The following is a 25439-nucleotide window of genomic DNA, read 5'->3' as shown; positions in this document are numbered from 1 at the left end:
CGCGTTAGAGGAGAGGGCGTGGTGTTCACGGCACGCTGGGAGTTGAAGTCTGTTCAACACGAACTCAAGGCAGGAATGATGTTTTGTCTATCAGAGACACCGCTTATAGGTGGATACTTTCCCTTGGTTCTGTGCTTGCTATATTGGTGGCTTGGAGCGAAAAAAGGATGGATGAAGTAAATAGATTAGGGGCCTGTCGCTATGGCTATTGCACATTTCAGTTCAGTTCAGTTGCTCAGTCGTGTCCGACTCTTTGCGACCGCTTGGACTGCAGCACGCCAGGCCTCCCTGTCCATCACCAACTCCCTGAGTTTACTCAAACTCATGTCCATCGAGTCGGTGATGCCATCCCACCATCTCATCCTCTGTCGTCCCCTTCTTCTCCCGCCTTCAATCTTTCCCAGCATCAGGGTCTTGCCATTGGTCTGGCTATTGCTGCCGCCAATCAATAGGCTTTAATGCCCCGGAAGTGGCTGACCTACTAGGTTTGAAGGGGGTGGGGTGGGGCGTTTCTCTGACTACGGTGGCCGGGGAGCTCGAGGTGCCTGTGGCTGCGTTGCTGAGGTCGGAGAGTCGGCTTGTATGCGCGCTGCTTTTGGGGAGGCTGCTGCTGGAGCTGGAATATTTCCCGGTTGGTGGCTCCTGCACATTGTTTACACTTCTTCAGTTCTCTTTTTGGTGAGGGAGCGACTTGAGGTTCTTCTCCTGACTCTGCTAGCCTCAGGAGAAGGTTGGGACTTAGAGTCTCTGGTCCCCTCGAAAGATCGGGTTCCTTGAGGAAGAGGCGGGTGTTGTCTTGCCCTCAGTGGAAACCCTGTGAACAACCTTTTCGGCTCTCTGAGGGTTTTGGCGTCACCCTCATCTCTCCTTTCTGGTACCATTTTTCTGACTCCTTGCCCTTCCTGGGCTCCAGCGCTAACTAACCGTAAGCCTTCCTGTGGGCAGCTGTTTCCCCTCCTCTAGAGGGTTTTCTTAGGTGTTTTTTAGGTGTTTCAGGCACGATCTCTTTTCTCCTCAGTTCTTGCATCTATTTAGCTCCTTCCCTATTTCTCTCCGATAAAAAAAAAGAAGAAGAAAAAACCCCCCCAAATCAGATCCTCAAGATCTTAATCTTCTCATTCCTCACTCCTTTATCCCTTTTTAGGCCTTTGTTACTGCTTCAGACACTTAATACATTTGCCTGAATATCTTAATGCTTTTCCATCCAGACCTTAACAGTTTACTCACTCTATTTGGTTCCTACTCATCCTCAACCCTTCCACCTCCATCCACATCTCAGGGCTTTTTTAGGTTGGAGGTTCAAATACATCGTTATGATGACTGGTGAATACGAGAGACGTCAACTATCAGCTAAACGTGACTCTATGGAGTTTATACTTAAGATCTCTTTGGCTTACGTTTTCGGTTTGTTTTGATTATTTTCCCACAAGGGGTTACTGCTACCCCATGGTTAGAGGAGAATACCTCCTCCTAGAGCTCCTTGTATCTGAAATACTTAGATGGGATCTTTTTCTCTTTTCCTACTCAAGACATACGTCCCCAGTGGAATTTTTGCGATGATTTTATGTCAATTAATAGCAGATAAACACAATTAATAGTAGATAGACACAATAGCTCTTTCCTCCTTTGTTGTTTATGATTGGTGATTAGATCGTGAGTCATTGAAAGTACCCAGAGGGATTGGAAAAGCTTTGAAAGGAAAAGTTTGTGTATATACCAATTTACAAAGTAATAAAGTGTCTTCCCTGAACAAGGGAGAGTTTCTAATTAGTTCAGTAATCTGATGCTATGTTGAATTAATAATCTCACTGTAAAATTCTGGGAACTGTTTAAAGTTAAAAAGTAGCCAATATAAGAAATATAGGTTTGTAAAAAGAGTTTAAAGCTCATTTTAACTGATCCTCTTTTTTCCCCTGTAAAATTGAATGCAAATATATTGAAGAGTTTATTTGTTGTGATTGTTTATCACATATTTATATATATTTTGATAGAGCTGGTAAAACTGCTTTATATAATTTATTACTCACTAGTGTTTTGTAGACAGAAACTTTTGTACTTCTCGGCTTTCTGGGGACCATGTAACTTCAGTAACTGCAGCTTTCTTTTATTCTCAGTATTTTACTACTCTAATAATAAAATTATTGTTCTTCTTTAGGAATCAAATATAATCTCTATGTGTCAGTAAAGTATAAATATTAATACTTGTACACTGTCTACTTGGTGGGGTTATTCCTAATTAATCAGAAATGGTTTCAACCATGCTTAAGATTGAGGGTGAATGTGCATATAATATTTCAGAATTAATTCACTCATGAATTCTTTATTGAATAAATGATGAGGTTAGACATTGCTCAAACTTAATATTTTTCCTGAGATTTTATTCATTTAATAGGCGTTTATTGAATGCTTCTTACTGTTTAACTGTTGTCACACTATCATCAAAACATTTACTGAGAGCATCCTCTTGTCCTCAGCTCTGTACTAGATGCTTTAAAGCATTATTGCATTGAATCATTATAACAACTCAGTGTGCTATTGAGTATTATTTACATTTAGCAGATGAAGAAGCTGAAGCCCAAGGAGTTCAACTCATTTAGTCCAGTTCCTTTTGACTCTTCCCTCTTACTACAGCTGCAAAGATTTGTTCTGTACCCTGGAGTATATTATTGTTGTTCAGTCGCCAAGTCGTATCCAACTCTGCGACCACGTGGTCTGCAACATGCCAGGCTTCCCCATCCTTCACTGTCTCCTGGAATTCACTCAAACTCATATCTATCGAGTCGGTGATGCCATCCAACCATCTCATCCTCTGGTGTCCTCTTCTCCTTCTGTCTTCAATCTTTCCCAGCCTCAGGGTCTTTTCCAATGAGTCAGTTCTTTGCTTCAGGTGGCCAAAGTAATGGAGCTTTGGCTGTACTTTGCATTTAAGTTAAATAAGCAGGCTGACAGTATACAGCCTTGACATACTCCTTTCCCAATTTTGTTTCATGTCTGATTCTAACTGTTGCTTCTTGACTGCATACTAGAGAGCATTAATTCAGTAGATACTAAGCAGCTATTATGTACCAGATACCTTTCTAGGTGCAGGGAATATAACAGTGAACAAAAGAGACAAAAATCCCTTCTTTTAGGGAGCTTACACTCTATCAAATTGTATGACATGTAAACCTTGCCTTCAGGAAACAGAAAATACAACCAATATGGGGGGCTTCCCTTGTGGCTCAAATGGTAAAGAAAATCCAACCAATATGCATTAGATTTCATCTGTTTTAAAATGTTAAGGTTGAAAGATTAACTAGGGGATATTTCATGAACATGAAATATGATTTAGAGCTAAAGTATTGAGTAGGAATTTTGTAGATAGAAATTGGGAGGAAAGTAGTTCCAGTTTGAGGCATAAAATGAGCAAAATTCTGAATTATAAGAGAGAGATTAGTGGAAAGCACATATAGCTGGACTGTTTGGTATCTTCAGTTCTTTGCATATAGGTGCACAGTGTTGGTTGAATTTGAAGCAAATATTTAAATGAATGAAGCTAGGGCAAGAACTCAGCAGGCAACGTGGAATTAGATAGGTGTTGTGTCATTATTCTGGGACTTAAGGAAAGGAATTGATTTGATAGCTGTTGGTGAAAGAACCAGTAGGCCCTGTTAATTATTGAATATGGCAGTAGCACAGTAGCCAATGGAAAAGGGAGGTTAGCCTACCAGGTTTGAACTGAGTGAGCCAGATTTACCTGTTTCATCAAATCATGAGGTTTTTTTCCCCCTTGTTTATTTTATTTCAAGATGTGCCATTATTTTATGAACTGCTATGAAAGAAAAAGATTGCCAATTAAGCATACAGAGATTGTTGACTATAAGATGTATCCAGTTTTGGAGTTAAAGATATAAAAATAAAAAAAATGAAATGTAACAATGTGTGATCTAGAAATGATGAAATAAAGTACTCCTTATAATGGTTAGTGAACCTTATAACTACTTAATTTTTTGGGACTATTTCTAAATAAGTTTGTAATCTTTGACATGCATTCAATCATTTAGCATTTATATATTTATTTACTAGGCACTTTTCTAGGCCATGGTGATATGGTGATGAGTAAGTAGTGTCTCTACCACACAAAATGTACGAGGGAAGGCAGACATAAATATTCCATCAAAAAAGGTACAGGTGCAGTTGTTTGTTAAGTTTTATGAAAAAAGACTAGATGTTATACAGAAGAAAAACTTAGAGAAGATAGTGTAGATGAGAAGAGGCCATATAAGAGACGATAATACCTTAGACAAAGTGATGGTGAAGATAAAACTGGAGGGGTTTTAGAGATGTTTAGGTGTGGAATTTGGTGATTAATTGGGTATGAGAAATGAGGGAGAGAAAGGTGCCACTGGCCACCACTAGATTTTTTGGCTTGTTTAACTAGATGGATTGTGGTACAATTCATGAAACAGAAAACAGTGTAAGATGACTGGGTTTGGGGGGGACATGCTTTGTTTTCACTGTGGCATTGGTGTTAAAGGTTAATGTCTTAATTATTCTTTTTTTCCTTTTATGTCATTGTTTAAGTATATTTGAGAAATAGTGTACCTGAAATAAGTTTTTTCAGTATTATTTTTCTTGAGTGGGCAGGGAGGAAGTTCTAGATGAAGGCCTTTGGAAAAATATTGGAATTTGTTTTGAATTTTTATGTAACATATTCAACCATATATATGAATAGATAACTGAGTAATAAAGCTATATATCATCTTTATTTTCACTTGGGGTTTGGCAATAAATTGGGCATCTGGTTAAATTCTAACTTCAGTTGGTGTATATATAAACATAAAAGTGTTTTAGGGAATGCTTTTGATTTTTTCTGAAATGACTCCTTTATGTAATTTTTGGTAGATATTGGATCAATACAGTTGGTTATTTAAAAGTTATATTTCATAGTAAAAAGCTGTAGAGAGTACAGAGCAAAAAGCTTGGGCTTGGAGTCAGGTTGCCTGGATTCAAGGTGTGTTTTGCTATTTTGTAGCAGTATAATCTTGCAGCATTTAGCCTTTGTTAGTTTTTAAATCTATAAAATGAGTATAACAATAATACCTGGCTTAAAGAGTTGTTGTGAAGATTAAATGAGATGGGATGTGTGCATAGGTTAACAAAATTCCCAGTACAGAGTTTGTTTTGTTATTGTTATGATTATCATTATAGTGATGTTGTGTCTGAGATCATCTGGATTTCTGAACAATGTTTTAATTTTAGAGTTCCTTTTTTAGATCTCTTGTTTGGTAGTCATATTTGGATTTGGGGAAAATATAAGAAAACTTTTGTTTATTCACCATTACTCATCCTAAATGAGTTAGCACATGTCATCTTTCCCAGAATTCTCACCAGAATCTGCCTGCCAATGCAGGAGACTCAGATTTGATCCCTGAGTTGGGAAGATCCCCTGGAGAAGGAAATGGCAACCCACTCCAGTATTCTTGCCTGAAGAATCCCATGGATAGAGGAGCCTGGTGGGCTATGGTCCATGGGGTTGCAAAAGAGTTGGATATGACTTAGTAACTAAATGACAACAGCAACAGCTATAATTGGAAATTAACGATGGATTGGCTTGTAATTACTTATTATTTGTTAAAATTACTACTTTTATTTTTAGTCCAACCTTTCTGAACTTTTATTGGCTTTTAGGTCTTATGGATAGGGTGAAGAAGTAGTTAAATGTTATAAAATCTGATCAGCTGCTCTAACGTCAGTTTAATTTCCATCCTTCTTTTTTCCCCCAACTTACTTTCTTTTGAAAGTTATAAACCTATAAAAAAAGTTGAAAGAGTAATACAATACCTATATATCCTTCACCTAGATTCACTTGTTGTTAGCATTATGGCTTGTTTGCTTTTTCTCTAGCATGTGCACACACACACACACACATACATGCACTTAGTCACTTTAGTGTATCCAACTCTTTGTCACCCCCTGGGCTATAGTCCACCAGGCTCCTCTGTCCATGGGTTTCTCCAGATGAGAATACTGGAGCAGGTTGCCATTTCTTCCTCCAGTGGATCTTCTCAACCCAGGGATGGAACTCACATCTTTTACGTCTGCTGGCATTGGCAGGTGAATTCTTTACCACTAGTGCCACCTGGAAGCACACACATAAATGCACACTTTTTTTTTCTTGTTGGACCATTTGGAAGTAAAGTAGAAACATCATGACACTGTCTTCCTAAATATTTTGTCATGCATCTCCTAAGATCTAGGACATCCTCTTAACATAACTATAATGCTATTTGATTTGATAATATTAACCTAATGTACAGGCCATATGAAAAAAATTGAAATTTATCCAAATGTTCCAGTAATTTCCCTTATAACTTTTCAGGAGAAAAATATTAAATTTAAGAGGAGATTATAAACTGTATTTAGTTGTCACATCTCTCTGTTTTATCTAGAACAATCCTCATCTTTTTCCTCCTGTCTTCCTTCCTTTTTCTTTTTTTGGTCTTTCAAGACTTTGACAGTTTTGAAAAGTCCAGGCCAGTTGTATGTAGAATGTCTCACAAAATAAATTTGATTGTTTCCTCACAGTTTCAGGCTATGTGTTTTTTTCCCCTAAGATTGTTATTATATGGTAGTTATTGTAAACTTTTCGTTTGATTACATCAAGAGTAATATAATGATAATTTGTAAGTTTTTGGTGATGTTAAGCTTGACCGCTTAGGTGAGACAGATTCCTACATTCTAAAGATATCTTTTCTGTTTTGTATTTAATAATTAATCTCTGGAGGTGTTACTTTATCATTGGATATTCTGTTTTCTATTAACTTTTTTCTGTAACAGTGGTTTTAGTAACCATAGATGAGCCTTTTCTGAATCAACCATGGCATGGTGGTTTGCAAATAATGGTTTTCCAGTTCTCTCATTCTATCTACATGTGTTGGTTGACTATCTCTCGAAAGAAGATATATTCCTTCTCCTTTTCTTTTTAGTTTCACTGTGTACCCAACAATTCCTTTTGAAAAAATTTATCCAGTGTGATGATCTGTTACCATTATTCTTTTAAAAAATAATTACATTACTTAGTTTATTTATGGCTGTGTTGGGTCTTCACTGCTGCGCAGGCTTTTCTGTAGTTTGCCAAGTGGGCTTCTCATTGCAGAGGCTTCTCTTGTTGTGGAACATGGGCCCTAGGGTGTACAGGTTTCAGTAGTTGTAGCACGTGGGCTCAGTAATTGCAGCTCCTGGGCTCTAGAGTACAGGCTCAGTAGTTGTGGTGTACAGGCCTAGTTACTCGCAGCATGTTGAGTCTTCCTGGATCAGGGATTGAACCCATGTCTCCTGCATCGACAGGTGGTTTCTTACCACTGAGCCACCAGGGAAGCCCATGTTAGCATTATTCTCTTTTGATGATTGAGTTATCTCAAATTTGATTAGTCCCTTCAAAGTAGTTCCTGTGACCTTTGTATATGTCCATATTGGTATTTGGGCACCTTCTTCCTTTTTTGTACAATAAATGTTGCAGGCTTACCTTATCTATTCTCTGCTTGAGGCTTGGAATCAACACTTTTACCACCCTTTTTACCTCCAGCACCCTTGTTCATTTTAGTGGAAAATGGTACTTAGAAACCAAAATTTGGGCATTGAAAAAACTCATTACTACTGGAGTATCGTTGCTTTTGGGCCCTTTAAATGGACACACACACACACACACGTTATAAAAAAAATCATGATTTTATAGGATACCTTCAAGTTCAAAACCACAGAGCTCAACTTTACCTTCCCTCAGTTTATATTTGTGTCTCCCTTTTCCTACAGGGAGAATTCTGATTCTTAGCCATATTAATATATTTACTCATTTATATTTACTCTGTCTTACACACATATATGCCTGGAGGAGGGCATGGCAACCCTCTCCAGTATTCTTGCCCTGGAGAATTCCATTGACAGAGGACTCAGGCAGGCTACAGTCCATGGGGTCGCAAAGTCAGACATGACTGAGAGACTAAGCATGCACGCACGAGTACACACACACATACCACACACACACACACTAGTTTTGGAATTACTATACTGATACTCCCTCCTACAACAGATTTACCAAGTAAAGATTTCTTTGCCAGTTTATGTCCTTGGAATATATCCCTCTAAAGATGTATAGTCAAAGTAGATGTTCAGAGTTATTTGAATTATTTTTTCTGTGATTATATTATCAATTTAAAATATAGTTAAGTTCTTACTAAACTACTTTTTAATAGATTTCCTGTAAAATTGGTTATCAGTAAAACTACTAAAGTAGACATAATAATTTAAAATGATATCATAATATATAGTAATAGGAAACTCTAGAATAGTTAGAGAATATACAGTTTTTATCTTTATAAGGCTTTAAACTCATAGCTCTATTTTCAAACTGGTGTTATTTTTTTATTATTTAAAATTAAAAATGTTGAGAAAAATGACATCAAACAATCCCAGTTGTAAGCCAGAACAATTGTGTTTGTGAACATTTTAAACAATGCTCTTCTTTTGACTGATAATACAATTCAAGCATTAATCTTTAACAATAGATATAATTGTTCAGGGTGCTTTAACTCACTCCTAAAAACTATGGCTAGTGTTTTCCTGTATTTATACCCAGAATAGAAAGATATTATATAAGTCCTTGTCCTTCATATTTAAAGAATGCCTTTTCATGTGTGAATATTCTCACTGGAAAGGGAAAAAATATTTCTCTTAATAATTGAGCATTTTATATTTCTAATGTGAGACATAACCGCCATATTCAGTCTTGCGTTCTGATTAGTTATAAACATCTTGCTGATTAAAATGCCGGGTTAATGGGGACAGGAACTGGGTTTTGTGCTTATTGTATTTCCTATAGTGCCTTACAGAAGTGAGCACTGCAATACTGGATGAATGAATAAATATGATGCTTTGTGTTTATATGATATGTAATTTCTAGTTTGAATAATATGGTTGCATCTTTTCCTTGACAAAAGCATCTAATGGAATGGGACTTAGAGGAGATCTTATCCAAATTTGTTTGTTACAAATCTCAAAATCACTGTGTCTCACACTGAATCCCCCATCTTTCTTTAGCTTTTTATCCCCGAGTTCCCCTTTTCTGTTAATAGTATCATTATCCTCTTAGACATCAGACCTGAAATCTCAGTCACTTTAGTCTCTCTCCTGTATGTGGGCATATAAATATTCATATACGATGTTGCTCATTCTGCCATCTCAGTTTCTTGCTTGTATCTCCTTATTCCTTATCCCCTTACCAGCGCCCTGATTGAGGCACTCGTTACCACTCATATAACAATCCTCTGACTAACTGAAGGAATTAAGAATATTGAAAGTGAAAAGAGATGATGGGGTGGGGTGAGGAACAAGAAGTATGTCTTTTTTTTCTTTAAGATTTATTTTTGGCTGCACTGGGTGTTCGCTGCTGCTCAAGGGCTTTCTCTAGTTGTGGAGAGCTGGGGCTACTCTCTAGCTGTGTTTCACCGGCCTCTCATTTGGTGGCTTGTCTCGTTGAGCAGCAGAGGATCTAGGTGCCCAGGTTTCAGTAGTTGTGGCATGCGGGCTCTAGAACGCACGCTCAGCAGTTGTGTTGCAGGGGCTTAGTTGCCTCCCAGCATGTGGGATCTCCCCAGAGCAGGGCTCGAACCTATGTCCTCTGCATTGGCAGGCTGATTCTTAACCACTCGACCATGAGGGGAGCCCAGGAAGTTTGTCTTAAACTTTCTGATGGGCTGTCAAATGGAAGAGGGATTGATTTCAGAAAACACAACTAGGAACTGTTAGTGGAAATTATCAGGACAGAGACTTTTGGTTTTATATGTCATTCAAACAAGTGTAGGTGTTTAGAATTGTTGTTGTTGTTCAGTCACTAAGTTGTCTCGACTCCTTGTGACTCCATGAACTCCAGCACGCCAGGCTTCCCTGTCCTTCATTATCTTCTGGAGTTGGCTCAAACTCATGTCCATTGAGTCAGTAATGCCATCCAACCATCTCATCCTTTGTTGTCCCCTTCTCCTCCTGTTCTCAATCATTCCCAGCATCAGGATTTTTTCCAGTGAATTGGCTCTTGGCTTCAGGTGGCCAAAGTATTGGAGCATCAGCTTGAGTATCAGCCATTCCAGTGAATGTTCAGGATTGATTTCCTTTAGGATTGATTTGTTTAATCTCCTTGCTGTCCAAGGAACTCATTATGTTAGTAGAGAATAGAGAATAGTTTAAAATATTATCAAACTTTTAAACTTATAGCTGTATATTCAGCTCAGTACAAAGCTCATTATATACTGAGTTCCCTGTCTTAGGAGTGTTCACTCAGAGACTGGTTGAATGCACTTGGCAAGGTTGTTCTAAAGGAAATTGTGCTGCTGTATGAGTGGATGAACCTGATTAGTGATTAATAAGTCCAAACCAGAGAGCAGATCAGATTCCTGGGAGAAGAGTGATTATTTTTTTTAACTTACACATTTTCTTTCACTGCTGCTGCTGCTGCTAAGTCGCTTCAGTCGTGTCCGACTCTGTGCGACCCCAGAGACGGCAGCCCACCAGGCTCCCCCGTCCCTGGGATTCTCCAGGCAAGAACACTGGAGTGGGTTGCCAATTCCTTTTCCAATGCATGAAAGTGAAAAGTGAAAGTGAAGTCGCTCTTTCGTGCCCGACTCTTAGTGACCCCATGGACTGCAGCCTACCAGGCTCCTCCGCCCATGGGATTTTCCAGGCAAGAGTACTGGATTGGGGGGTGCCATTGCCTTCTCCAACTGCTCCCACCCAAAATGTGGAAGATAGAATTAGGAGAAGCTACTGGTAGATTGGAGTGTATTGGGTGGGAAAATGCCCATGACTATTAATATTACTACTTAATAGTTCCTAGATGCTTTAAGTTCCCCTTTAATGCTAAGATTCTGACGTCCTTGAGTTTTTATAGCGGTTACGTTTATTTTGTTGATTAAATGACTTGACCGAAGTCAATGGCACCCCACTCCAGTACTCTTGCCTGGAAAATCCAATGGACGGAGGAACCTGGAAGGCTGCAGTCCATGGGGTTGCTGAGGGTTGGACATGACAGAGCGACTTGACTTTCACTTTTCACTTTCATGCATTGGAGAAGGAAATGGCAACCCACTCCAGTGTTCTTGCCTGGAGAATCCCAGGGACGGGGAAGCCTGGTGGGCTGCCGTCTCTGGGGTCGCACAGGGTCGGACATGACTGAGGCGACTTAGCAGCAGCAGCAGTATATTATTTCTTATATGTAGACTGTGTACTTAATAGCTGCAAAATTGCATTTTAAGTATGGAGGCTGCAAGCATTCATAGTTATCTTGGAGTCATCAGAGGTTACTGAGTTACTGACATAATGCAAAAGGAGAAGAGAGTAGCAGAGGATGAGAGGGTTAGATAGCATCACTGACTCAATGGACATGAATCTGAGCAAACTCCTGGAGATAGTGAAGGACAGGGAAGCCTGGCGCACTGCAGTCCATTGGGTCGAAAGAGTCAGACACAACTTAGCACCTGAACAGCAACAAATCAAACCATAGTCAATATTGTGTTCTTCTTAGATATAAGATCAAGGAATGCTTAAGACAGCCCAGATAACATTAAAAGTTCTTATTGTAGCCTTTAACCATCTAGGTTAGTTATCATGATGACTTTATAGTCTGTGAACAAGTAATACTCTATGCTGCACAGGTGAAGGCTTTTGCCTACTGGCACTTGATACAGCTCATTGCTGTCGTTCAGTCACTCAGTCGTGTCCGACTCTTTCTGACCCATGGACTGCAGCATGCCAGGCTTCCCTGTCCTTCACCACTTCCCGGAGCTTTCTCAACTCATGTCCATTGAGTCGGTGATGCCATCCAACCATTTCGTCCTCTGTCATCCTCTTCTCCTCCTGCCTTCAGTCCTCCCCAGAATCAGGTTCTTTTCTAAGGAGTTGGCTCTCCTGTATTCCAGGCAGATTCTTTACTGACTGAGCTGTGAGGGAAGCCCCTGTGCTTCACTGTCTCCCAAGAGTTTGCTTAAATTCATGGCCATCAAGTCAGTGATGCTACCTAACCATCTAATCCTCTGCCACCCCCTTCTCCTTTTGCCTTCAGTCTTTCTAGCATCAGGGTCTTTTCCAATAAGTTGGTGCTTTGCATCAGGTGGTCAAAGTATTGGAGTTTCAGCTTCAGCATCAGTCCTTCCAATGAATATTCAGGATTAATTTCCTTTAGGATTGGTTTGATCTCCTTGCAGTTCAAGGGGCTCTCAAGAGTTTTCTCTAACACCACAGTTAGAAAGCATCAATTCTTCAGCGCTCAACCTTCTTTATTGTCCAGCTCTCACATCCATACGTGATTACCTGAGACACCGTAGCTTTGACTAGACGGACTTTTGTTGGCAAAGTAATGTCTCTGGTTTTTAATATGCTGTCTAGGTTTGTCATGGCATTTCTTCCAATGAGCAAGCATCTTTTAATTTCATGGTTGCAGTCACCATCTGTAGTGATTTTAGAGCCCAAGAAAATAAAGTCTGTCACTGTTTCCACTTTATCCCTATCTATTTGCCATGAAGTGATGGGATGGGATGACATGATCTTATTTTTTTGAATGTTCAGTTTTAAGTCAGCTTTTTCACTCTCTTTCACTTTCATCAAGAGGCTTTTTAGTTCCTCTTCACTTTCTGCCATAAAGGTGGTGTCATCTGCATATCTGAGGTTATTGATATTTCTCTTGGCAGTCTTGATTCCAGCTTGTGCTTCCATCCAGCCTGGCATTTCGCATGATGTACTTTGCATGTAATTTAAGTAAGCAGCATGACAATATACAGCCTTGATGTGCTCCTTTCCTAATTTTGAGCCAGTCTGTTGTTCCGCGTCTGGTTCCTCTTGAGTTGCATACAGGTTTCTTAGGAGGTAAGATGGTCTGGTATTCACATCTCTTGAAGAGTTTTCCACAGTTTGTTGTGATCTACACAAAGTCTTTAGCAAAGTCAGTGATGCAGAAGTAGACGTTTTTCTGGAATTCTCTTGCTTTTTCTCTCACCCACTGGATGTTGGCAATTTGATCTCTGGCTCCTCTGCCTTTTCTAAATCCAGCTTATACATCTGGAAGTTCTCGGTTCATATATTGTTGAAGCTTAGCTTGGAGGATTTTGAGCATTACCTTGGTGACTCATGTGAAATGAGTGCAATTGTGCACTAGTTTGAACATTCTTTGGCATTGCCCTTCTTTGGGATGGGCTTCCCTTGTGGCTCAGCTGGAAATAATTGCCTGTAATACAGGAGACCTGGGTTTGATCCTTGGGTTGGGAAGATCCCCAACTTGGGGGAGAAGTTGGGGATCCCCAACCTTGGGAGAAGGTAAAGGCTACTCACTCCAGTATTCTGGCTTCGAAAATTGTATAGTCCATGGGGTCACAAAAAGTTGGACGCAACTGAGTGACTTGCACTTTTACTTTCTTTGGGATTGGAATGGAAATGGACCTTTTGCTGTCCTGAGGCCACTGCTGAGTTTTCCAAATTTGCTAGTATATTGAGTGTAGCACTTTCACAGCATCATCTTTTAGGATCTGAAATAGCTCAACTGGAATTCCATCACCTCCCCTAGCTTTGTTCGTAGTGATGCTTCCTAAGGCCCACTTGACTTTGCATTCTAGGATGTCTTGCTCTAGGTAAGTGATCACACCATCCTGGTTATCTGGGTCATGAAGATCTTTTTTGTACAGTTCTGTGTATTCTTGCCACTTCTTCTTAATATCTTCTGCTTCTGTTAGGTCCCTACCATTTCTGTCCTTTATTGTACCCATCTTTGCATGAAATATTCCCTTGGTATCTCTAGTTTCCTTGAAGAGATCTCTAGTCTTTCCCATTCTATTGTTTTCCTCTATTTCTCTGCATTGATCACTTAGGAAGGCTTTCTTATCTCTCCTTGCTATTCTTTGGAACTCTGTATTCAGATGGGTATAACTTTCCTTTTTTTCCCTTGCCTTTTGCTTCTTTTTTTTTCTCAGCTATTTGTGAGGCCTCCTCAGACAACCATTTTGCCTTTTTGCATTTCTTTTTCTTGAGGATAGTTTTGATCACCACCTCCTGTACACTATTACGAACCTCCGTCCATAGTTCTTCAGGCAGTCTATCAGATCTAATCCCTTAAATCTATTTATCACTTCCACTGTTTAATTGTAGGAAATTAGTCTCAGCTGAATGGCCTAGTGGTTTTCCCTACTTTCTAGAATTTAAGTCTGAATTTTGCAGTACAACTCATATGTGAGGGTAAATGTCTATTTAGTACTAAGTTTTTTTTTCATTTCAAATTTAAGAGAACACATAAATACTACATTTTACTTATATCATCATTACACAGTAGCTGTGCATTAATTTAGTGTCTTTAAATGGAGGATGCAATCCTGAAGAATTCTAAGAATGTTTGCAAGATGTATACTTGAGGGAAAACTACCAAATCAGCTTCTGGATATGCGTGCATGCTCAGTCACTAAGTCTCTTTGCAGGCCCATGGACTGTTGCCCATCAGGCTCCTCTGTCCATGGAATTTTCCAAGCAAGAATACTGGAGTGGGTTGCCACTTCCTCCTCCAGAGGATCTCCCCAACCCAGGGATCAAACCCACGTCTAATGTGTCTCCTAGGTTGGCAGGCGGATTGTTTACCACTGAGCCACCTGGGAAGCCGCTGAATATGCATATCCTACCCTATTAGTTGATGTTTCTGTTAACAAAGAACTGAGATGGAGATAAGAAATAACAGAGATGGCAGGCCAACATATTGAGAGACATTCAAGGTCAAACAAGGGATTGATATTTGTTACTAAAAAAGGAAGCAGGTAGAAAAGGTTGCTGCTGCTGCTGCTAAGTTGCTTCAGTTGTGTCTGACTCTGTGCGACCCCATAGACAGCAGCCCACCAAGCTCCTCTGTCCCTGGGATTCTCCAGGCAAGAACACTGGAGTGGGTTTCCATTTCCTTTTCCAATGCATGAAAGTGAAAAGTGAAAGTGAAGTCGCTCAGTCGTGTCCGACTCTTCACGACTCCATGGACTGCAGCCTACCAGGCTTCTCCGTCCATGGGATTTTCCAGGCAAGAGGACTGGAGTGGGTTGCCATTGCCTTTCTCCGGTAGAAAAGGTTACAGTAGATGAAAAACTTCCTCACAGCTCATTTTATTTGATGGTATAGCTAAATGCACATGAAAAATTCTAAATCAATATCTGTATTCCTTTTGCTGCAGAATACCATTTGGGAAAGATGCCCAAGCATACACAAATCCCAGAAGCCTGCAGTGTTTTCATTGGTTGTACTATGTGATTGAGATATATTCTGTAGAGTCAGTCCCTAAAGTTCTGTCAGGAGTTTTTACTGGCTTTAAATTCTCAATGGATAAAATATTCTATTTATTGCCATGTGAGAGAAGCTGATTACCTTCATCTGCCCTTCAAGGACATTGATTTGAGTATCTTTTACATTTATCAGTTTATAATTTATCGACTGTCTTAATGCATGGTTATGGTTAGAAAAGTGACTCTCTCAAACTGACGTTTAGGTCTCAATGGATATTTTCATATCAAATGTTGTAGTTCTGTCTTCCAAAATAGATCTATTTAGTCTTCACTGGCTTTTCAAATAATTGACAATAAAGTTTAGCAATAAACGTCATGTAGTAGCTTTATCTGTGTTTACTGAGTTACAGAGTTTTCTCATTTTGGTGATGGTGGTTTAGTTGCTAAGTCATGTCTGACTCTTGCGACACCATGGACTGTAGCCCACCAGGCTCCTCTGTCCATGGGATTTCCCAGGCAAGAATACTGGAGTGGGTTGCTATTTCCTTCTCAAGTGGATCTTCCTGACCCAGAGATTGAATCCACATCTCCTTCATTGCAGTCAGATTCTTTACTGCTGAGCCACCAGAATTCCCTTTCTCCTCTTTAATGCTATTAAAAAAAATATTTATTTATTTTTTGCTGCATTGGGTCTTACTTGCAGCATGTGGAATTTTTCGTTGTAGTTCATGGACTTTTGTCTGGCTGTGACCCGCAGGCTCCAGAGCGTGTGGATTCTGTAGTTGAGGCATGTGGGCTTACTTGCCCCGTGGCTGTGGGATTTTAGTTACCTGACCAGAGATTGAAGTTGTGACCAGAGATTGAACCTACGTCCCCTGCATTGGAAGGCAGTTCTTATCCACTGGACCACCAGGAAAATCCAAATGCTATTGTTTTTTAATTAAAAATGGATTTGTCAGAAGGTAAACAGCAAACAGAAATGTGGAAATGGTGGATGATAAGATTCATCGTAGTATGCATTAGTAAAGAAAGTTTATTTGAAAAAAAGGTTACTAATTTCTCTTAAGTGTTAAGAAATAAATCATGAATCTCTTGTGAGAAGTATTTGGAGATTGTGAAGAATGCTATTTGGATGGTTTTCCAGACTGAAGCTCTGACAGCACTACATAAAATTACCAGGAATTTTGGCATATTTTTCCCCCTGGGCAGTCCCACCAAGTATTTGAGGTACCACAGGAGATTGAAATATACTGGATAATGAGTAAATCATCTTTTCACTTCATACTTGATAAACATATGAATTTTAATTCATTTTTATTTATTTTTAAATCAGGAAAGCTTTTGGAAAGGAAATTAGTGGGTGGGGATAGTTTAGAATTGTGGTTTCTTCATTTTTTATTTTCTCGTTTGTATTTAAAGTGCTGTTTTGTCTTTCCCTGGCTTTCTTCATATAAATATGAAGAAAAAAATTGTTTTCTTCATTGATTTTTAAATAAATACATACTCTTTTTTGTCTAGGTTTCTTGAGATATAATTGACATACAGCACTATATAAGTTTAAGATGTACAACATAGTGATTTGACTTACATGCTGCTGCTAAGTCGCTTCAGTCGTGTCCGACTCTGTGTGACCCCATAGACGGCAGCCCACCATGCTCCGCCGTCCCTGGGATTCTCCAGGCAAGAACACTGGAGTGGGTTGCCATTTCCTTCTCCAGTGCATGAAAGTGAAAAGTGAAAGTGAAGTCGCTCAGTCGTGTCTGACTCTTAGCGACCCCATGGACTGCAGACCACCAGGCTCCTCTGTCCATGGGACTCTCCAGGCAAGAGTACTGGAGTGGGGTGCCATTGCCTTCTCCTTGACTTACATACATGATGAAAAAATGACTATCAATAAGTGGAGTGAACATCCATCATCTTGTATATACAAAACTAAAGAAATAGAACATTTTTTTTTCTTGTGGTGGGAATTCTTATGATTTACTCTCTTAACAGCTGTCATATATAACACACAGCAGGGTTAATTATATTTATCATGTTGTTAATTCCATTCCTAGTACTTATTTATAACTGGAAGTTTGTACCTTTTGACGGCCTTCATCCAATTCCTTCCTTCTGGTTGAGACTTCTTCCAATGCACAGGGTGCAGGTTCAATCTCCAGTTGGGGAGGCAAGTTCCCATAGGTCTCGTATCTGCCCCCCTCAAAAAAAAAATATCCAAAACATAAAACAGAAGCAGTATTACAACACAATTCAGTAAGGACTTAAAAACGGTCCACATCAAAAAAATCCTAAAAAAAAAATATATTTCGGTAGACTGAATGGCTGTGAGCATTAATTTATTCTTTTTCCCCTTTCCAGGTCTCATCCCCCTTTGTTTAAGGAAAAACAAAAAGTATCAATTAACAAGGAATATCCTCCAAGTCATTTTATTTAGCCAAAGCTGCTCTAGGAAACTAGATTGAGGAAGTTAAGTTTTGCAAGTGACTAAATAGCTGAATCTGAGGTCTTTAGGAACCACAAGAATAATGCTGTTTATCTTAAAAAGGAAAAAGCACTTCATCTTAGTATTTTTATATTTCTTATAGGCTGTTTAGAAATTTTGCAACAGTGTGTCTTCTCTGTAGATTTCTTAATTGAGAAGTTTCAGTTTTGTTAAGAGTTGAACATAGCCTGGACACATTTATAATTTGTGTATAGCCTGAACACATTTATAATTTGTGTATTAAGTTTTTCATTTGAGCAACTTATTTTTCAATAAATAATCTTGTTATTTTAAAAGAAGCTCAATGTAAATAATAAGAGAAGTACAAAAAAGGAAGAAATAACATTGCATAATATCAACATTTTTAAAATTAGTCTCACTGTTAATCATATCTTGTTATATAGAGCTTGTCCTAATGTTTAAAAAATGACCTCACATCTCTTAGAGTTTCCACTTTTAACATTATGGACTTCTAGACTTTTATTTTTTTTTTTTTTGGAGAAGGCAATGGCAACCCACTCCAGTGCTCTTGCCTGGAAACTCCCATGGATGGAGGAGCCTGGTAGGCTGCAGTCCATGGGGTCGTGAAGAGTCAGACACGACTGAGCGACTTCACTTTCACTTTTCACCTTTCACTTTCATGCATTGGAGAAGGAAATGGCAACCCACTCCAGTGTTCTTGCCTGGAGAATCCCAGGGACAGAGGAGCCTGGTGGGCTGCCGTCTGTGGGGTCACACAGAATCGGACACGACTGAAGTGACTTAGCAGCAGCAGCAGACATTTTTTTATGCATATGTATTTGTGTGTGTGTAAATGTATGTACATACATAACACATGTGTATGTAGATGCCTAAATTGTATTTATCCTGTTCTTTTTTTTCTTTCACTGCATGTCCTGGCGATATTTTAAAAAATTATTTAATAAACTATTTTTAGAGCAATTTTAGGTTTACAGCAAAACTGAACAGAAAGTATACAGAGTTTCTATATACCTCCTCCCCACAACACACATGACTTCCCCACTTACAAAATCCTGCACCAAAGTGGTATATTTGGAACAATTGAAGAATCTTTGACATGTAATTATCACCTAGAGACCATAGTTTACATTAGGGTTCACTTTTGGTGTTGTATATTCTGTGTTTGAAGAAGTGTATAATGATGTGTATAGACAATTACAGTATCATATAAAATAGTTTTTCTGCCCTAAAAATCCTCTATGTTCTGCCTACTCATTCTCTCCCTCTAACCCCCCAGCCCCTGGCAACCACTTCTTACTGTTTCCACAATTTTGCTTTTTCCAGAACACTATCTTGTTGGAATCATGTGGTATTTAGCTTTTTCAGATTGTCTTCTTTTACTTTACATTTAGTTTTCCTTGATATCATTTAATGGCTTGATAGCTCATTTTTTTGTAGTTCTGAATAATACTCCATTGTCTGTCTGTACTCTAGTTTATTTATCCATTCACTTACTGAAGGATATCTTGGTTGTCTCCAAGTTTTGGCAGTTATAAATAAAGCTGCTATAATATCTGTGGGCAAGATTTTGTGTGAGAATAAGTTTTCGTTTCATTTGGATATATACCAAGGAGCACAATTACTGGATCTTATGAGTATGTTTGGTTTTGTAAAAAAAAAAAAAAACAACAACAAAAAACCTACCAAACCATCTTCCAAATTAGCTGCATTCCCACCAGCAGTAAATGAGAGTACCTGTTCTTACCAGCATTTAGTGTTGTCAGTGTTTTGGATTTTGGTAATTCAAATCACTGCAGATGGTGACTGTAGCCATGAAATTAAAAGACGCTTACTCCTTGGAAGGAAAGTTATGACCAACCTAGATAGCATATTGAAAAGCAGAGACATTACTTTGCCAACAAAGGTCCGTCTAGTCAAGGCTATGGTTTTTCCTGTGGTCATGTATGGATGTGAGAGTTGGACTGTGAAGAAAGCTGAGTGCTGAAGAATTGATGCTTTTGAAGTGTGGTGTTGGAGAAGACTCTTGAGAGTCCCTTGGACTGCAAGGAGGTCCAGCCAGTCCATTCTGAAGGAGATCAGCCCTGGGATTTCTTTGGAAGCAATGATGCTAAAGCTGAAACTCCAGTACTTTGGCCACCTTTGCAAAGAGTTGACTCATTGGAAAAGTCTCTGATACTGGGGCGGATTGGGGCAGGAGGAGAAGGGGACGACAGGATGAGATGGCTGGATGGCATCACTGACTCAATGGACATGAGTCTTGGTGAACTCCGGGAGTTGGTGATGGACAGGGAGGCCTGGCGTGCTGCGATTCATGGGGTCGCAAAGAGTCGGACACGACTGAGTGACTGAACTGAACTGAACTGAACAAGTGTGTAGTGGGATCTCACTATTGTTTTGATTTCTCTGATGACATATGATGTGAAGCATTATTCATATGCTCACTTTCCATTTGTAGATCTTCTTTGGTGAGGTATCTATAAAGATCTTTAGCCCATTAAACAAATAATTTATTTATTTACTTTGGTCTGTGCTGGGTCTTTGATGCTGTGTGTGGGTTTTCTCTAGTTGCTGTGAGCCAAGGCTACTCTTTTGTTGCAGAGTACAAGCTCTAGGGTGCGAGGGCTTCCATAGTTGTGATGTGTGGGCTCAGTTGTTGTGATACATTGGCTTAGTTTCTCAGACCAGGGATTGAACCTGTGTCCCCTGCATTGGCAGGCAGATTCTTAACCACTGGACTACCAGGAAAGTCCTGGTCCATTTTTAAATTGGGTTGTTTGTTTTGTTATTGTTGAGTTTTAAAAGTTTGTTTTGTATTTTGGATAATGGTCCATTATTGAATATGTCTTTTGCAAATGTTTTCTCCTAGTCTGTGGCCTGATCTTTTCATTCTCCTGATATTGTCTTTTTTTAAGAAAACGTTGTTTATTTTTGGTGACACTATGTCTTCATTGCCGGGTGTGGGCTTTCTCTAGCTGCGGTGAGCGGGGACTATTCTGCACTTGGCAGTGCATGAGCTTCTCATTTCACTGCCTTCTCTTGTTGCTGAGCATGGGCTCTAAGGGTGCAAAGGCTTCAGTAGTTGTGACATGGGGGCTCAGTAGTCAGAGCGTGTGGGCTCTAGAGTGTGCTGGTTTCAGTAGTTGTGGTACATGGGCTTAGTTGCTCTGTGGCATGTGGAATCTTCCCAGACCAGGGATCAAACCTGTGTCCTCTACATTGGCAGGTGGGTTCTTATCCACTGCACCATCAGGGAAATCCTTGACCTTGTCTTTTGCAGAGCAGAAATTTTTAATTTTGATGAATCCAGCTTGCCAATTATTTATTTCAGGGATTATATCTTTGGTGTTAAATCTAAAAATTTATTGCCACATTGATGGTCCTTTGGATTTTCTTCTGTGTTATCTTCCATGACTTTTATAGTTTTGTGTTTCTCATTTAGGTCTATAATCCATTTAGAGTTAATTTTTTTTGTGAAGGATGTATGATCTGTGTCAAGATTTAATTTTTTGCATGAGGATGTCTAATTGTTACAGCATCATTTGTTGAAAAGACTATCTTTGCTGTGTTGTTTTGCTTTTTGCCTTTGTCAGAGACCAGTTGACTATATTTATGTGTATCTATTTCTGTTCCATTAATCAATTTGTCTGCTCTTTTGAAATGCCACACTGTTGTGATTGCTGTAGCTTTATAATGAATCTTGAGGTTGGGTAGATTCCATCTTCCAAAATTGTTCTTCAATATAACGTTGGCTACTTTGTGTCTTCTGCCTCTCCCTATAAACTTTAGCATCAGTTTGTCAATGTCCACGAAATGACTCACTGGAACTTTGATTGAGATTGTACTGAATCTATAGATCAGTTACAGAAGAGTGGACATATCGACAGCATTGAGTCTTCCTAGCCATGAATATTTTTCCGTTTGGTATTCTTCTTTGGTATTTCTCAGAGTTTTGTACTTTTCCTCATATTGGTATTGTATATATTTTGTTTGATTTATATCTATTTAATATTTTTTGAGTGCCAATATAAATGGTAATATCTTTTTTAATTCCAGTTGCTGCTTGTTCATTGCTGGTGTATAGGAAAGTGATTAACTTTTGTGCATTGACTTTGTATCCTACAGCCTTGCTGAAATCACTTATTAGTTCGAGGAGTTTTTGTTGTTGTTATTGTTGATGCTTTAAAATATCCACTGGAGATAATCATGTCATTTATGAAGAAAGACAGTTTTATTTCTTCTCAATCTATATACCTTTTACAGCCTTTTACTGCCTTATTACATTAGCTATGATTTCATGTACAGGCCTTTTGTCTCCTTAAGTACGTTTATCCCTAGGTATTTTATTCTTTTTGATTTGATGATAAGTGGGATTGTTTCCTTAATTTCTCTTTCTGATCTTTCATTTTTAATGTATAGAAATGCAACAGATTTCTTTGTATTAATTTTGTATCCTGCAACTCTTCTGAAATCATTGATAAGTTCTAGTAGCTTTTTAGTAGCATTTTGGAATTTTCTATGTTTAGTGTCATGTATCAATATAAATTTAATGTGTATAGTATAATGATGTGACTCATATGCATCATGAAATGATTGTCACAATAAGTTTAGTGACTAGTCATCATCTCCTATAGATACAAAATTAAAGAAATTTTTTTTCTTGGGATGAGAATTCTTAGGATTTATTCTGTTAATAATATTCATATATATCTGATGCTGTGAAAGTGCTGCACTCAATATGCCAGCAAATTTGGAAAACTCAGCAGTGGCCACAGGACTAGAAAAGGTCAGTTTTCATTCTAATCCCAAAGAAAGGCAATGCCAAAGAATGCTCAAACTATCACACAATTGCACGCATCTCACACACTAGTAAAGTAATGCTCAAAATTCTCCAAGCCAGGCTTCAGCAATACGTGAACCGTGAACTTCCTGATGTTCAAGCTGGTTTTAGAAAAGGCAGAGGAACCAGAGATCAAATTGCCAACATCCGCTGGATCATGGAAAAAGGAAGAGAGTTCCAGAAAAACATCTATTTCTGCTTTATTGACTATGTCAAAGCCTTTTGACTGTGTGGATCACAATAAACTGTGGAAAATTCTTCAAGAGATGGGAATACCAGACCACCTGATCTGCCTCTTGAGAAATGTGTATGCAGGTCAGGAAGCAACAGTTAGAACTGAACATGGAGCAACAGACTGGTTCCAAATAGGAAAAGGAGTACGTCAAGGCTGTATATTGTCACCCTGCTTATTTAACTTATATGCAGAATACATCATGAGAAACGCTGGACTGGAAGAAACACAAGCTGGAATCAAGATTGCCAGGAATTGAAATCTCAATAACCTCAGATATGCAGATGACACCACCCTTATGGCAGAAAGGGAAGAGGAACTAAAAAGCCTCTTGATGAAAGTGAAAGTGGAGAGTGAAAAAGTTGGCTTAAAGCTCAACATTCAGAAAACGAAGATCATGGCATCTGGTCCCATCACTTCATGGGAAATAGATGGGGAAACAGTGGAAACAGTGTCAGACTTTATTTTTCTGGGCTCCAAAATCACTGCAGATGGTGACTGTAGCCATGAAATTAAAAGACGCTTACTCCTTGGAAGGAAAGTTATGTCCAACCTGATAGCATATTGAAAAGCAGAGACATTACTTTGCCAACAAAGGTCCGTCTAGTCAAGGCTATGGTTTTTCCTGTGGTCATGTATGGATGTGAGAGTTGGACTGTGAAGAAGGCTGAGTGCCGAAGAATTGATGTTTTTGAACTGTGGTGTTGGAGAAGACTCTTGAGAGTCCCTTGGACTGCAAGGAGATCCAACCACTCCATTCTGAAGGAGATCAGCCTTGGGATTTCTTTAGAAGGAATGATGCTAAAGCTGAAACTCCAGTACTTTGGCCATCTCATGTGAAGAGTTGACTCATTGGAAAAGACTCTGATACTGGGAGGGATTGGGGGCAGGAGGAGAAGGGGACGACAGAGGATGAGATGGCTGGATGGCATCACTGACTCAATGGACGTGAGTCTTGGTGAACTCCAGGAGTTGGTGATGGACAGGGAGGCCTGGCGTGCTGTAATTCATGCGGTTGCAAAGAGTTGGACACGACTGAGCGACTGAAATGAACTGAACTGAACTGAATAACATGCAAAATTATATTTGTCATGTTGTGCATTACATCTCTAGTACTTTTAAATGGAAGTTTATATCTTTTGACTGTCTTCATCTAGTTTCTTCTCTCCTCACCCCTTGCCTCTGGTAAGCACAAATCTGATCTCTTTTCTTCGAGTTTGTTTTTGACATGTAATTGACTGACAACATTTGTTCCTGTTTTACAACACAGTATAAGCAATATCATGTGATATTTGTCTTTGTCTGGTTTACTTCACTTCATATGATATTCTCTAGGTCCATCTATTTTGCTGCAGATGGTATTATTTCATTCTTTTTTTTTTTTTTTTTTACAGCTGAGTAATATTCCGTTGTATATGTACCACATCTTTATCATTTATCTGTCAATGGACATTTAGGTTGCTTCCATGTCTTCAGTTCAGTTCAGTTCAGTTCAGTGTCTTGGCTATTGTAAATAGTGTTGCAATGAACATTGAACATCAGGTTGCATTTTGAATTGCGGTTTTGTCTGGATATATGTCCATGAGTGAGATTGCAGGATCATATGGGAGTTTTGTCTTCAGTAAGTAGTGTTGAGAAAACTGGACAGCTGTTTGTAAAAGAATGAAATTAGAACATTCTCTAACACCACACACAAAAATAAATTAAAAAATGGATTAAAGACCTAAATGTGAGACTGGACGCTATAAAACTCCTAGAGGAAAACAGAACACTCATTGAAATTAATCACAGCACTGTCTTTTTGGCTATGTCTTCTAGAGTGATGGAGGTAAAAAAAAAATAAATGGAATCTAATTAAACTTAAGAGCTTTTGCACAGTGATGGAAACCATAAACAAAACAAAAAGACAATGCACAGAGTGAGAGAAAATATTTCCAAATGACGTGACTGACAAAGGATTAACCTCTAAAATATGCAAAGCAGCTCATACAATTCAATATCAAAAACCCAAATACCACCACCAAAAAATGGGCAGAAGATCTAAATAGGCATTTCTCCAAAGAAGACATACAGATGGCCGATAGGCACATGAAAAGATGCTCAACATCGCTAATTATTAGAGAAATGCAATCAAAACTACAGTCAAGTATCACCCCACACTGGTCAGAATGGCCATCATCCAAAAGTTTAAAAATAGTAAATTCTGGAGAAGGTGTAGACAGAAGGGAACTTTCCTACATTGTTGGTGGGAGTGTAAATTGGTATAGCCATTATGGAGAACAGTATAGTGGTTCCTTACATTCTCTTAAACATTTTTGATTTAGAAGATTCATGGTTAGTGGCTTTTTAAAGCTAAACTTTTAAAATTCTAAACATTACATATATTCTCTGTATAAGATTTGGAAAATGTGGGCAATAGCGATATAAAAATAATCAGTCACAGTTTGTTAGGGAAACTGTTGTCAGCATTTTGGTATATATTTTTTTAAAACTTCCTCGCTTCCCCCTCAGATCCCAACCAGTAAATGTTATATGATACGTAAAGTTTTAGGTTTTGTATATTGTTTCTCCATTTTCACAGACTCTTCAGGGGCATTTTAAATGGATATATTGCCCATCACATAGATTCACTATGTA

The 25439-nt window shown here is 38.8% G+C and overlaps 1 protein-coding gene across 3 annotated transcripts in view; it reads left to right on the top strand.

Moving 5' to 3' along the window:
- The first annotated feature begins 487 nt into the window (after nt 1-487).
- Nucleotides 488-25439, top strand: part of ATG4C (autophagy related 4C cysteine peptidase) — a 100275-nt gene continuing 75323 nt past the window's right edge. For 2 of the 3 annotated variants that reach the window (XM_025288568.3, XM_025288567.3), the window contains exon 1: nt 488-631. The gene's annotated coding sequence lies outside the window, so the exon portion shown is untranslated. Of the gene's footprint in view, nt 679-25439 lie in introns of all 3 variants that reach the window. The other variant, XM_025288566.3, reaches the window with a different exon arrangement.

The sequence above is a fragment of the Bubalus bubalis genome, chromosome 6 (assembly GCF_019923935.1).
Source record: "Bubalus bubalis isolate 160015118507 breed Murrah chromosome 6, NDDB_SH_1, whole genome shotgun sequence".
NCBI classification, from domain to species: Eukaryota; Metazoa; Chordata; class Mammalia; order Artiodactyla; family Bovidae; genus Bubalus; species Bubalus bubalis.
The sequence above is the reverse complement of the archived record's forward strand: the minus strand, read 5'-3'. Positions and strand labels throughout refer to the sequence as shown.